Source organism: Panthera tigris, chromosome C2 (genome assembly GCF_018350195.1).
Source record: "Panthera tigris isolate Pti1 chromosome C2, P.tigris_Pti1_mat1.1, whole genome shotgun sequence".
Taxonomy (NCBI): Eukaryota; Metazoa; Chordata; class Mammalia; order Carnivora; family Felidae; genus Panthera; species Panthera tigris.
In genome coordinates this window covers 39,441,894-39,457,669 of record NC_056668.1, presented here as the reverse complement: position 1 = coordinate 39,457,669, position 15,776 = coordinate 39,441,894, and the positions used below count along the sequence as shown (strand labels likewise).

Genomic DNA, 15,776 nt, shown 5'->3' with positions numbered 1-15,776 from the left:
GTTTTCTAGTCTGTCCTGAATTGCTCTTTCCTGTGGTGAGGAAAATCCCAACCCACACACCACTGGCAATTTGGCCAAGCTTACCGAGGCCTGATCTTTCTGAGTGTTTCAGGTCACACGTGGCCTTAATAATGAAACAATTCCTGGCTTGATACCTGACTTTAAAGATGATAGATTCAGTCTTGCTAGGGTTCATCCCATTTTCAACCCTTCTCCCCTTAATTTATGTCCAATGCCCACCGTACCTTTCAAGGCACGTGTTTATACTGCTTTGCATTTAGAAACTGTTAAGTTTTATAATTTGCAATCCATACAACACACCGTTGCCTGAGTTATCTTTATAAAGCACAGATCTTATTTTTTTCTGACTATAGCACTTCCCAACTCAAAGTCTTCTGAGTAGTTATACCTCTAACCCTCTCACCTGGGCTGTTACCCCCGATATATTATAGCTATGGTAGATCTCTTTATTGTCCCAACGGGGACACATGTAAGAGAAAAGCAGGCACTATTGATTACTACAGCAGGGCAATGGATGTGAACCTAGAATTACAGGCATGCTGACTAGAGGCCACTCTGCTTCTCATCCTCTAGCACACTGAATTCCTCACTGTTCCACAACCAGGCATTTCCATTACCCTAGTAGTTGTTCTTTCCCTCAGAACAGCAATTATGATTCCTAATATTTATGTAACAACTCATTTCATCCTCACAACGACGCCATGAAAAAAGTGCTCTTATTATTCCAAAGGTACATACGGGAAAACCGAGGCACAAAGAAGTTAGGGGACTCAGCTAGTTAGTGACAGAGCCAGAATTCAAACAGGCACAAGACTGCCTCCAGAGCCCTTGCCTGCAAACACTACTCCATAGTGCTTTTCATTCATTTACTCCCTGAATTCCCATTAGGAAAAAGAGCATAAGAGGTGGGAGAAGAAGCCTTAAAGTCAGACTCCCTGGGTTCTAGCTTGAGCTCCCCCACCTGCTTGGCCGTGGAGAGTGAATTAATTTTTCTGTGACTCAGTTTATTCACTTGTAAAAAATAGATCATTGTAACAACAACTTCAAGGGTCACTGTGATGAGTAAACAAGTAGATTCATGTAGAGATTCTAGCTCATGATGAATAGCTTTCATTAAATGCTACCTCTTCCTCAAAAAACTTTCTTTTCCTCATTGCAATAGCACTTTGCTTTACGGCTGTGAATTCTGGAGAGTCACTCACCTGAGGAACATTAAAGAATTCTGATGCAGCCCAGATTTAACAACAGCATTTCTGAGGGTGTGGCTGGCCATCAGCAGGTTTTTTAAACTCTCCAGGTGATTTAAATGTGTAGCCAGTGTTGAGAAAACTACATTAAAGCCTTTCTGAAATGAAAACCTCTTTATGTATGTGTTTGTCTCTTTCCACATAGTTCTAGCAACTTGATCGCAGATGCTACACTGAATTTTTCATTTTTGTATTTCCACTGGTAGCTAGCATGGTGCCTGATATGTAGTTGGTATGAGCAATTATTAATTCCTTTGAATTAAGTAGACATTCCTCAAATATGTACATTGTTACAGGATAAAATAGAAAAAAAATTGTCAACATTAGTAAACTCAAAGAGTATCTTACTCAGAGATTGGCAGGATCTAGGTAATAAGGATTGGATGAGAAAGTAGAAGCAATCCCTAGTTGCTGATTTTAAACTAATGGTCTGAGAACTTGGCTGTACTTTACAATAACCTGGGAAGATTTTTACCAAAAAAAAAAAAAAAAATCTGAGTGTCTCCATTTCCCAGGAGATTCCAATATGCAATCAAATTTGAGAACTACTGACTGAGATGGATCATGTTACACCCAGGATCCGCCTCCCTCTGCCATAAGATCTGAGAATACACTTCTGCAGTTTTGCAGTTAGTTACCACTAATGAAAAGAATAGAGAACGTCTCCACATATATGGACATATACAAGAAACAGTATATTAAGACAGAGAAATACGTATATATGCATGTGCAGACATACGCACATAGACTTAAATATCTTTTTAAAAATTTTTTAATGTTTATTTTTGAGAGAGAGAGAGAGAGAGAGAGAGCGCAAGTGGAGGAGGGCAAAGAAAGAGGGAGACACAGAATCCAAAGTAGGCTCCAGGCTCTGAGGTGTCAACACAAAGCCCAATGTGGGGCTTGAACTCATGAACCATGAGATCATGACCTGAGCAGACACTGGACACTTAACCAGCTGAGCCACCCAGGTGCCCCCCATACACTTTAAATATCTTAAGTTACCCTTCAAAATTATGTAGTGAGAGAGAGAATATAGCATCGGTCTGTAACAGTATGTTCTCAGATATTATTTGGAAGATAATTCTTTTTTGGTGAAGAAGTCAAGGAGATACTTTTGCCAACATTGTTACTAAGTAGGCAAAGTCATTTTTAAGAAAAATGTTGAGTCTAAGTGACTCTACAGTGGTCTGGATTGAATTCAGATGATTAATAATTTGTCACCATGCTTTAGAATGACCAAATCCAGTGTTGCTCAGTAGTGGGCACTATCATTACCATGTTTCTTTCTGTCACAATTAATTATCAGGTGGAAGGATTATAAATTATTATATTGTCCTTGTTCAATGCTCATGAGTAGTTTAGCAAATAGTAAGGACAAAAGATTAAAGATACAATACAAGTATGTAATGAAAATTTGAATACTTGTCCTATAATGTACAAATGGTTAGCATATTACATATTATTTCAAACTGAAATAAAACCAGTGCTCATACTATATTACTTATCTTTCTTTAAATTTTCTTCTAATATTTACTTTTGAGAGAGAGAGAGTGAGTTAGTGGGGAGGGGGGTGCAGAGAGAGAGGGAGGTACAGAATCTGAGGCAGGATCCGGGCTCTGAGCTGTCAGCACAGAGCCCGATGTGGGGCTCGAACCCATAAACGACAAGATCATGACCTGAGCTGAATTTGGATGCCTAATTGAATGAGCCACCCAGGCAACCCTATCTTTTTTAAATTTTTATAAACTTTCATAACTTGTCATACTATTTATCCAAATATCTTTCCACATAAATGATTCTTAAAGGTATTTCTTTCTCCTTTCTCCATAAGAGGAAGGAAAACAAGGGGGTTAAACATAATGGTTTAATAATACACCATAATAATTTTTTATTATAATTTTTCATTTATTTTCAAAAATATACAAATAATACATTTCAAATAATACATGTTGGCCTTAAAATAACATCTTTTGGTAGAGACCAACTGTGCTCTGTATAAGATGATGTTACTGATCCATCTATAGGATAATATAACAACTATAATGTGTTGAGTGCTTATTATCCACCAGATACGTTTTACTGCTTTACCTGAATCAATGCCTTGAGTTCTTAAAACAGTCTTGTGAAAAAGATACCACATTAATATCCATTTTACAGGTGAGGAAATTGAGACATAGAGCATTTAAATCATTCACCCAAAGCTCAACTAAAAATTAAGGGATCCAAAATTTGAATCTAGGGAAATAGGACCCAGAGATATGAGCCAATGGCGTTGAATCTAAGCTGTATCTGCAAACCCCAACCCCCCCCCCACCCCCAGTACTTGACTACAGAGGAATGGTTTGACCTACTTGATTCTCATCATTTCAGTAGACCCTCTTTCTGAACATAAGACCTGGTTACATTTAACAGTCTGTGGCCATGAGGCCATTATCTACAGACACAGAGGGAGGGAAATGTCTAGTGCTCTTGTGATAACATCTGGCATTTGGAGTCATGAAGAGATAAATCTTTATCTCCTTCACTTTTCTCCTTTGCTCCCCTTTCTGAAGCTTATTCCAACTTGTCTTGTCCTATTTTGATTTTTTTAAAAAAATACTGTCATAAAAAATATAATAGAGGGTTTTGGGTTAAGGTTAGGCTCCAAAATGACTTAAGTGATGGGGATAGAGTACAAAAGAAATATTTGAAGTCAGATAATGCTGATCTGTAGTGGAATATTCTTGTCACATTCTCATCACATCATCCATCCATTAAGAACAAAAAAAAATGAGTAAAACATGATTCATAATCAACCTCCCAAAGTCATCTGCAATATCTTCTAAAATTTTTATTTAAATTTCAGTAACACAGTGTAATATTAGTTTCAGGTGTACAGTTTAGTGATTCAACACTTACATACAACACCTGGTGCTCATCACCAATGTCAACTGCAGTATTTTCAACAAAAAAGTCTTTTCAACAAAAAATCACTATTTCTGGTTTTTTTTTTATTTTCTGTATTCCCAAATACTTTATTTACAATATTTTAGTCCTTATTTAATCTTCCTAGGTGTCCTACTAAGTTATTAAATTATAAACTCCTTGAAAAGAGAAAACATACCTTAATTATTGCTGGATTTCTTGCAATTCTCAACAGGATGATTTATACATACAATGTGTCCAGTAAATGTTTTACTGAATTAAAGTGTAAAGCAGTTTTAGGGGCACCAGTTTTAGGGGTGGCTCAGTCACTTAAGCATCCAAATCTTGGTTTTGGCTCAGGTCATGATCTTATGGTTTGTGGGACTGAGCCCTGTGACAGGGTTCCGTGCTGAGACTGTAGAGCCTGCTTGGGATTCTCTCTCTCCTTCTCTCTCTCTACCCCTCCCCTGTGCGTTCTCTCTCTCTCTCTCAAAATAAATAAGCATTAAACAAAACAAAGTGTAAAGCTTTTTAAAAGACTGCCACGTTCTGATCTTTCATTGAAACAATTGTAATCAAAAATGTGGACCTTGGGTGGAAAGTATCTTCATACCTCTGAACTAGTTAGAAACACACGTTCTCAAGTCCTACTCATGGCCTGTTCAATCAGAATCTCTGGGACAGGGCCCAGGAATCTATGTTTAACTAGCTCTTTAGGTGATCTTTATGCCCTCTAAAGCTAGAGAAAGATGGTTTAACAATATATTTCACATTGGTTACTTATTATAAAAGGCAATGCATATCAAATCTACAGATGGCCCCAAAGCTAGGAATGATAACAAACAGACACAATATTATTTGAGAAGGAAAAAAATATAATTCTGCAAACTACAACAATTGATGTACCTAACAGAATAATTTTGTTTGTTTGTTTTCATATTTATTTTTGAGAGATGGAGACAGCATGAACAGGGGCGGGGCAGAGAGAGAGGGAGACACAGGATCTGAGGCAGGCTCCAGGCTCTGAGCTGTCAGCACAGCACTTGACGCGGGGCTCGAACTCACGAACTGCGAGATCATGACCTGAGCCGAACTCGGATGCTTAACCGACTGAGCCACCAAGGCACCCCCAGAATCATATTTAACATGGATAAATATAAGGCCATTCTACCTTAACCATGCATTCATTCAACAGCACCTGTATATCAAATGTTATGCAGGATAATGGAATGGATTCAAATATATTTCCTGCCTTACAGGAGGAAATTTTAGGCCAAAGAGACAGCTATCTACACAAATAATTGGAAACACAGTAAAATAAGTGTGCCAGTTACTAAGCTATTGTCTCTCAGTTTTAACGCCCACCCTTGTAATGCTTGGGCTGGGACTCTGCAGACCACATTTCTGGTTTGGCAGCTGGCTCCCTGTTAAACGCTTTGAGTGGAATGCTGAAGGAAGGTTGGAAGGCTAGAAAAAGAACGAACAGGCTGTTTCCTCCTTGCTCCCATTGGCTTTCTGTTGCTGTCAGTGTCTTCCCATCTTCGTTACTTCACCCTACCGTGGCAGCGCGTTCCAGTAGCCGCAGCTGAATCCACTTTGCAGTTTTTCCAATGCTTCTAGAAACAGCCTCTTTTACATCTCTCCAGAAACATCAAAATCCAGTGGGCTAGTGCCCTCTCCTCAGAGGTCTGAATTCCAGCCCCTCAAGGTCTCTCTCTTGAGCTGAGAGCTGGCACTGAATCAGAGGCCCTCATCAAAGCTTCTATGTTGAACTGACTGGCCTCTCTTGTTTCTCTAGCCAGCAGATGGTAGTTTCTTCAAGTAATTGCTACTTCCATGATGACTTTGTGTTCCATATTTGCCTTTATTCCTATATCGGCCTCAGGCCTAGTAACAATTTATTATATTAAGTTACCCCTGTTAGAATAACTGGTGAATATTTTCTCTCCCCACTGGACATTCGCCAATCCAATAAGTGATAGTAGGATATTGACTATAAAATGGTTAAACAGCAACCCCCTAAATTGTTTAAATAAGGGAGTCTGTGTAACTGAATTGGCCTAAGACTCACAACAATTGAGTTTTGGGCCAGTTGAGAAGACACTTTCAGTTTTGACCTCAGTTTGGAAATTGCTTTTGTTTTCCAAATGTAGAAAACACCCATATGATAGTCAATGTATCACAGGTGAAACAAAGAGGCAGCTATTTGATGTTCTAATACATAAAGGGGAAATAAGAGAAGAAACAGGTTTATCTTGTGTTTTTTCACAGAGCTAACGCTAAATGAATGAGACTGGCTGGTTAGCTAAATTGGTTAGGGTGTGCTACTAATAAACTTGAACTAACAAGTTGAAGTGAGAAGAAAGACCCTTCTAAAAGTCAACCCTATCTAAAGATAAAATGGACTTCTGAGGAAGGAGGAAATTTCTCATCATAAATGTTCCAGTACAGTTTGAGAAACTATTATTTGACACGATTGTATGGCGACATTCTTCAACAGGAAAGGTCATTGAATTGATGGCTTATTATACTAGTGTTCTATGACAGTGTAATTAGTGTATTAGTTTCATTATGCCCTTTGCCAGTAAAAAAAAAAAAAAAGTTTCTTAAAATGCATTGAAGATGCAAAAAGAAGTTAGGTAAGAGAGCAGATTGGACTAAATGCTTACTTCACCATAAAATTCATATGTTGAAACCTAATGTACAATGTCATGGTATTAGGAGGTGGGAACTTTGGGAGGTGATTAGGTCATGAGGGTGGCATCCTCATGAGTGAGATTACTGCCTTATAAAAGAGAGCCCAGAGAACTCACAGCTGTCCTGGAACCAGAAAGTGGGCTCTCATCAGATGCTGAATTTGCTTGCTGGCACCCTAAGCTTGGACTTCTCAGGTTCCAGAACTGTGAGATATAAATATCTGTTCCTTTCAAATCATTTAACCTATGGTAATTTTTTATAAAGTAGTCTGAATAGACTAAGACAGGGAGTAAGGTAAGAGAAGGGTTTTGGAACATGTAATTGACTGAAGCCTGCGTTGGTGGTAAGGTACTAGAACAGGGTAATGTATTAGGAAACTAATTGTAAAGACTCAGGCAAATAGGCTGGAAAAAAATCATTCCTATCCCTGGCCCCTTTAATACTAGTACTAAGCAAGGTCAAAAACCCCTGCAGCTGAGATTTTGTCCTTGTCTCAGGTTTCATAGACCCTGTTGAAATACTGTTCCAGAACAGCATGTACACATGAAAAGTGCTTATCTGCGAGACGGTTACATTTTCAATCTCATTTTTTTTTAAAGTTTGTTAAGATATTAGCAATAAATTTGAAACTTTGTGTTTTATTGGAACATGATACAAAAGGCTATTGACATTTCTAACAAGAATATTATAAAATTTTCTATAATATCATCATCAGCCATGACAACAGCACAGATTACTGGAATTCATCTCTTTAAAAATTTACCCAAACCTAATAAATAGACAGCAACAAGGGTTCTTAATGTTTATGAGATATTAGAAACACATGGATCCAATCTCTGTAAATGATGTAAAAATTACAATTTTATATAAGATTGGCAAGTGGGATGAATTAGAAAAACCTGTTGAAGGTTTTGACACAGTAATTTTATAGCTTTCATGTGTAAATATAATAGAAAGGGTGGATTCATATTTATGGGAATTGTATTATTATTATTTTGCTTTATCTGGCCAATCCTAAAAAGTGCATATCAAAATGGGAGGGAGGAAATCATATTAACTCTTTGTCTAAGCTATGCAAAATGTTCCATTATTTAGAATACATAGATGTTTAATGTCACTTAGATCCTAATGTTTAATGAACTAAGCTTTCGTTTCATATCTCATATTCATAAATATATGATCATTGACACAAACATTTAGTTTTTTCAAAATTAGTGTGTATAGGTGGGATCGGATTACTTCTATGTGTAAGAAATAACAAAATTCCTATTGAGGCAGGACATAGATATGACAAGGACTCTGTTTTTTAAAATTACATTTAGCATTATTTTTATTGTAAAAATCTTGTCATCCTGCGATGCCTTTGCCTGTAGATGGAAATCTGGCATGAACGATTACTTACTTAGATGCACATTTGACTATATTGGTCATTTTACCATATATAATTCCCAATAAAATGATAGAATACAAATACTTTTCCAGACTTGTATAGAGAGCTAAATCATGGTAATAAGTGAGGAGCTTTTTAAATCTCCTATGTCAATGGTTAAAGTAGGCATCACCTGATAAGGTCTGTATACTTCAGTGAATCTTAAAATGTCTATTCTCTTAAGACAATACAAGTACAATAAAAATGGATTGTTTTTCACTTTTTGATGGGTTCTGATTACAAAAGTATCAAACATGTTTACTTCTCAATGGGAGATCCGGTTTCCATGGGGACCAAAACAACCTCATCTGCTGTTTTGCAGACCATGCTCCACGTACCACCTCCACTTTGGCAGGACTGGAGAGTGGCTGAACACAGCTACCCTGGCAAGTGTGCACAGCTATCTATACAGGTTCTCCTCATGTTCCACCCCCTTCCGACAACAGAACCCAGGAGGGGGCTTCAAGGATGTGCAGCTTTACTCCCACTTTCAAGTTGCATCACTTGTGATGCTCTTTGAAACTGGAACATTCTACATGATGATGATAAACATCCGCCATGTGTCACAATGTTTCTTCAAGTTAAGTGTCAAATTATCTGGCAATACAAATAGGTGCCTACTATTATTATTTTTTTTTACTGTTGTAATGCCTTAATTACAGATTCAGCACAGATCAATGGTATTTATTACACGGATTGATCAAATATCTATCATGTACTGGCAATTTTCCCTATTTTGTATATGCCTACTACTGATTCATGTGTCCATAATACCCTTAATAGCAGTTTGCTATATGTCAAGCATTGTACTAAGCATGAGGGGTATAAGCATGAGGGGTAAGACAGAGTTCTTAGTCTCAGAATGTTACTCTCTTATAGCTCAGAATCTAGAGGAGATAAATTACCAGAAGAGGTGTTTGCGAAACACTGTAATAAGTTTAATGCTTTGATACTTGCCATAGAAGGGACCCCAGTCTCATCCTGCAGCATTAAGGAAGCCAAAAGAAGGCTTCCTAAAGAGCTTGCTCAACGAATCAGTATAAATTAACATAGTGAAGAGGCAGCAGCTTGAAGCATCAAATGAAAGTAAGAAACTGCAGTTGCTGGTTTAGGAGCCAGAATCAATTCTGTGCCTGATGGAAACCTAGGATGGTAATGAATGGCAAAAGCAGTGATATGGAGTCTTGTCATCAGTCCTCCTTATGATATGTTAGAAACTGAAGTTTTATCCAAAGCCATTTAAGAAATATAAAGAGAATACATAAAGAGGACAATTTGTCAGTTTTGTGTTTTTGAGTAATTATTTTTTTTTTAATTTTTTTTTTAACGTTTATTTATTTTTGAGACAGAGAAAGACAGAGCATGAATGGGGGAGGATCAGAGAGAGAGGGAGACACAGAATCCAAAACAGGCTCCAGACTCTGAGCGGTCAGCACAGAGCCTGACGCGGGGCTCGAACTCACGGGCCGCGAGATCATGACCTGAGCCGAAGTCGGCCGCTTACCCGACTGAGCCACCCAGGCGCCCCAGAGTAATTATTCTTAAGACTTCATGGAATATGTATTTGAAGAAATGAGACGGTTGAATAAATGAATAGTCTTTTTTTTTTTCTGGGTCAAAACATAGCCTTGATGAATGTTGGAATCAAAACCTTTAACATCTAAAATTCAGTATTTCACTGACTGCAATTCATGTGCTGTCATTGAGATAGATGTTACATTTTTATTTATTTGTATTTAGCTTAGAAGAGAGAATAGGTGGAGAATGACATACTACCAAGCCTGCTGATATGTAAAAGTCTCTGGTGTTTCTTGGGTCAGTGGCGGAAACTGACCCAATGGACAAATGATACAGGGAGTCCAGAACCTTCTCCAAATTTAAGCTTTCCAGTAGATGACCAAAAATATGGTGAGTTACCGACTATTAGAAATAGAAAGTTAGAAAAAAAAAGTAGGAGGGTAGAAACCTGAAGCCTTGAAGGAACTCAGAGATCATTAGTTCATTTCTCTTATTTTACAGAATGCAACTAAAAGTCAAAAAGGTGAAGTGATTTAATCTAAATCAAGCAGGGATCGGCATTGCTTTTTGTTCAGAGTGCTCTCCGCATAGTCACACAAAGTATGGGTAAGTACAACACATGTAAAACGACAATTTTGGGTACTGAGAGTGAATATGAGTTATATGCTTTATGTGGTCCTATCTCAAGAATCAATGGTTTTTGTTTTTAAGAAAGTGTTCCATTCTGACTCCTCTCAAGGTGGAGTTAGTACATTTGAAATAACCACATTTTTTCCACTACCTTATTCCTGTTACCTTTCTACACTCCACTATTTTTAGCTTATTGGAAGTTTAGAATTCTATTTAGTAAATACTGAGGGCCCATATTAAGATAGTTGCTCTTTTCTAGAGGAAGGTATAGATAAGTAATGTAATCATATATTATTAAAACAACTTAAAAGTTATTCCTCAGGAAATATACTTTAGACCACTCTGCTAGTCATTTATAGCAATATTTTGCAATAGTGCAAGTAACAATGCAAGCAGAACTATTAACTTAAAAACCAAGCCATTCATTAAGAGAATAAAAAAAAAAACATGGATGAAAATATTAAGTTTCTTGAAAACTAAAAAAATATCTGATAAAATGAAAACCAGTGATCATGAGTTGTTTAAGAGAGAAACTTAAGAAGTGTTTTGGCAAATGTTAGAATTTAAATGAAAAAGTAAAGCATTTGTCTTTCATCTGAAATAGTAATAACCATTATTCAATATTCCAAGTTACAAAATGTGTGGACATTTGTGTGTGTGGGGGTGCCATTCAGTTCGGTCTTGGGCAACTGAAATGGCTAAATAACACCCATATGGTAAACAGCTTGGTACGCCCAGGATAAAGGAAAAGGTGTTGGCAGTGAATCTGTGAAGGAGGCATTATTATTTTCACTCATAGAGGTGATGTAAATATCTAGCTTCCAAGGCTTTATTTCTTTTCTCTAGTTTTTTTCCCTTTTCTTTCTTTTTGTTAATATGTTAGACCTTGGTCGGGTTTTCATAGAATGAAATATTTTTCAATACTAAATGTTCATGCCCACCCCCTTGTTTCAAATTAGTTGGCTTGGAGGGTGATGAAAGACAATCTAAATATTTAGTTTTATGTATCAAGAATCATTTGCCATTATAGAAGAGATGAAAAAAACATAAAATCTGATTTCTGTCTGACAAAACTTTCCATTCTTTGTAGGGCATCATGACATACGTGAAGCAAAGAGAATTTGATAATAGTAGTTATCATATTAACTGTTAACATATTATGAATATTTATTATCTGCCAGTGCTCCCTTTTAGTAATTTCCATACACTGTTGAATAGATTTTACTTCATTCCCATAATAAATCTATGAAATTAGCATTATGATTATGCTAATCTTACAGATGTGGAAATTGGAGAACAGAGAGTGTAAGTAATTTTAAATCCAAGCAAAATCTTGCTTCACAGCTTGTAACTGCGATGGTATGCCTTTATGTAGTAAGATAGCCATGTTTTTTATATTTTGTTCAATACTTCACAAGCTGTGGGACCAGGAAAGACATTAAAGACCATGATGTCTGTGATGGGCATGAAGAGCTCAGAATTTGGAGTCAGGATGAGTCAGCTTCAAATCTCCTTCTGCCAGTGGTGTGAAGTACATAGCTTCTGCAAGCCTCACTTCATCTATAAAATGACCACCTCACTCCCCGGACAGTGTTATTTTGAGGATTAAAAGAGATTATACATGTAATGCACTTAGCTAATAGCAACCATGTGGTATGCTTTCAATAAATGCGTACTGCTATTTTTTTTTTTTTTTTACAGCAAAGGTTTAGTGTCTAAAGAGAATATATTTTGACAGACCAATGATCTTCATTTAAACAGAAGGAAGTTTCATGTATCAAATAATTTTTGAGGCTTTCCTTTTGAAGTAAAAGATGAACATTAAAAAATGTTCATTTTGGAATTCAGTTGTACATGTACCTAACTCTGATGCAATGTAATAATTTCAATTATAAATTTCTTAGGCTAGAGACTTCAGACTGAAGTTTATCAAAAAGAAACAGTGAATTATTTGTCTATGTTATATAAAGCAATGTTTTTGAACACACACCCTCAGACTAACTTGAGGGGCCATAAATATTAAGCCTATGTGATATCTGTAACTCTTTTGTGTTTACATGGAACTTATTTGACTTTTCAATGGAACTTTTTTTTTTCAATTAGATGTCAATCCTAGAAGAGATTCTTAATAATTTCCCTGTGATAGAAATACTTATGTTTTATTTTTATATACCAGGAATCAAAACTTTAAAAATCTCACAGAAAGTTGAGCTTACCTCTCCATTTTTAACATGTTTTGAAATATAACATGTTAATGTTATACACTTCAAAAGTAATACACTTTTGAAGACAAATAATATTCATTATTGAAAACTACTTAAATCACATGACACAATAACATCTTTAAAACATTGTCTTATATTTTTAATGAATTTTTAGACATTTTAAGAAAGCACATTTAGGGTGTAACAGGTAATGATGTCTGTAATACAGGAATAATTTCTAAAAATGTAACAAAGAAGCATTATATTTAATAGTGAATAGTGTGTCATAGTCAATCTGAACATGAACCGTCTCTAAAAAGATAGTTCATAAATATGTTAAAAAAATAAAAAATTTGAGAGTAGGGCCAATGCATTGCCTAAACAGAAAAAAATAAAACATTCCATTTTTGCTTTATTAGAGTATAGGCTTTTTAATACATTTTACATTTACAGAAAATAAGCTATCACTATCGAAACTATAGACTTAAATATTTACCTTAAAAAGTCAGGGGCTTTCAGAATCCTCTTCCTTTCAACATAGATTTGGAAACTTCAGATAAGTTCTAGTTTCAAGTCTGTGGAAATTAGGGAACCATCACCACATGCAGAACTACCAATCTTATTTAACTAATCTTTTGGATGCATATAGGAGCAGCCTAGGATTTGGTTTGAGACAGCTGGATCCCATGTGTCTTGTTTTCAGTATTTATCACTGGGGTAGACAAGTCTCACCTTGAAATGTGGGCCGAATAGTCTCTTCACTCAGTGAGCAGAGAGGCTATGTGGCAGGGCTGAAATCAATATTTACACATGGCCTATGAAATCAAATCGGTTTGAAGTTTTCCCTTCATGATATTAGCAATGGTAAAGAATGATTTATCAAGCTCCATAACCACTTGGAATTCGTGAATTTCAAGTTAAAATTTGAGTCTTATGTTGCAAACAACTATGTTTGGATTACTATAAAGTTCTCAATCTGGGGTGCATGGAAGGACTTCAGGGGACCAAGGAGCCAGGGACCACAGTGAGATCACCTTCCGTTTCATGTGTATGTGCTTTTTTTTTTTCTATGAAAAGTGTCCTTCGCTTTCATTACATTCTTAAAGAGATCCAAGAAGACAAAAAGGTAAGAGTCACTACATTGAGGAAGAAGGAATTCTGAATATTCATCACACATTTTAAAGTGGCTTGGAAGAACTGGCCTAAGTTTAAATTTTGTGTGTCAAAAGAAAAAAAAAGAAAGATTGTTTTGTAGAGGCTTTCTAAACAGTATTTGGAAATGCCCTGATAAGGTGATCTGGGAACCGTTCTTATTTAAAAAAAAAAAAAAATTAATGTTTATTTATTTTTGACAGAGAGAGAGAGACAGAGCATGAGCGGGGGAGGGGCAGAGAGCATGAGCGGAGAAGGGGCACTTAATATAATGCCTTTTTTTTAGAGAGAGTCTCAGAAGATTCTATATTTTAATTCTCTTCTATATTCTAACATGACTTTATCTTGAGATCAGTTATCAGTGTATATTTCTTAGAAATATATTTTATCTACAGATCACTTATTCAATTCATTCATTCATATGAATAATCATTCATACATATGAACATTTGAAAATGTTCCCCCCAAAAATAAAACAAAAGAAGTATCCCTAAATTTATTGATAACCCTGTTATTAAAAAATGAACTGTATGTCTCCTCCTTTTGAATCTTGAAAGGTATGGAAAAGCTTCAACCAATAGAGTAAAAATGACATCATATGATTTATGAGGCTGGATCATAAAAGGGCATACAGCTTCCAACTTGTTTGCTGGAACTCTTCTGGAGCCCTGATACATCCTGTAAAAAGTCCAACAATCCAAGAGCCAGCATACTGTAAGGAAGCCAAGCCACATGGAGATGCCACACATGGACACTCAGTCACAGTCCTGTTCTTCAGAATGTCCTGTCCAGGCACCAGACAAGTAAATGAACAAGCCTCCAGATGATGCCGGCCCCCACTTATGAAATCATCCTAGCCTTCAAAACCTCTCAAATGAGGCTCCAGATATGGTAGAGCAGGAACAAGCCACTTCCTCTGTTCTCTGTCTGAATTCCTGAGCTACAAAATCCCTAAGAATAATGAAATGGTTCTTTTAAGCTGTAACTAAAGTTTAGATTCATGTGCTATATAGCTATTGTAACTGGAACAACTCCAAACTGGGAGGGAAGGAAGGAAGGAAGGAAGGAAGGAAGGAAGGAAGGAAGGAAGGAAGGAAGGAAGGAAGGAAGGAAGAAAATGTGAAAAGGAAAGGAAAAGAAATCCCATGTATTGTATATGCCCTGGCTCCCACCTTCCTTCCAGCCTTCTGTCCAACAGTTCCTTGTTCTGTGGAATCATCCCAATCCTTTGGCAATTTCCCTTATTTATACTGCTGTTGCTTATTGGAAAGCTCTTCCTTATTTTCTTCACTCTGTTAAGACTCAGTTTTGCATTGCTAACGTGATACTTTATTATTTAATCCTTCAGTATCTCTAGCTATATAGTATATTCTTCTTCGGAAGTCTGATAGAACTTTTTACAAATTTTTAAAAATTATTTATTTGAGAGAGAGAGAGAGAGTGAGACAGAGCGTGCACATGCAGGGGTGGAGGGGAGCAGAGGCAGAGGGGAAGACAGAGAATCCCAAGCAGTCTTCAAGCTCAGCATGCAGTCCAATGTGGCTTGATCTCATGATCCTGGGATCCTGAGCTGAAATCAAGTTGGTTGCTCAACTGCCTGAGCCACCCAGGTGCCCCTGAATTCTGATAGAACTTTTTAACCCCACTTTGATATTTTAAACATTCACCAAACATACTTGTTCTTGTTTGTGTGCACACTGAATTTTTCCTAAGACAGAACTTACATGTGATTTAATACCTCACCTACAATAACTAATTCTTTGTAGGCGTTCCATGCTTTGCTAATAACCCAACATTGATCTAAATTAGAGTCGTGGCATTGAGGTGCTTGTAGTCTTGAAAAGCTATTAGCAGCTACAATATATATGGAAGTCAAAATTCTCCTCTTGACTATTACCATGTTACTTCCTTTGTCCTTTTATATTTCCTTGTATATCCTTGAATGTTCTCTGCACAAATATTTATTTGATA

The 15,776-nt window shown here is 36.6% G+C and overlaps 1 long non-coding RNA gene across 2 annotated transcripts in view; it reads right to left on the bottom strand.

The window, feature by feature from the left end:
- Window positions 1-15,776, bottom strand: part of LOC122241970 — a 102,553-nt gene that overhangs the window by 84,243 nt on the left and 2,534 nt on the right. For both annotated transcript variants that reach the window (XR_006222081.1, XR_006222082.1), the window contains exon 2: window positions 13,150-13,228. This is a non-coding gene — a long non-coding RNA (uncharacterized LOC122241970). The remainder of the gene's footprint in view (window positions 1-13,149; window positions 13,229-15,776) is intronic.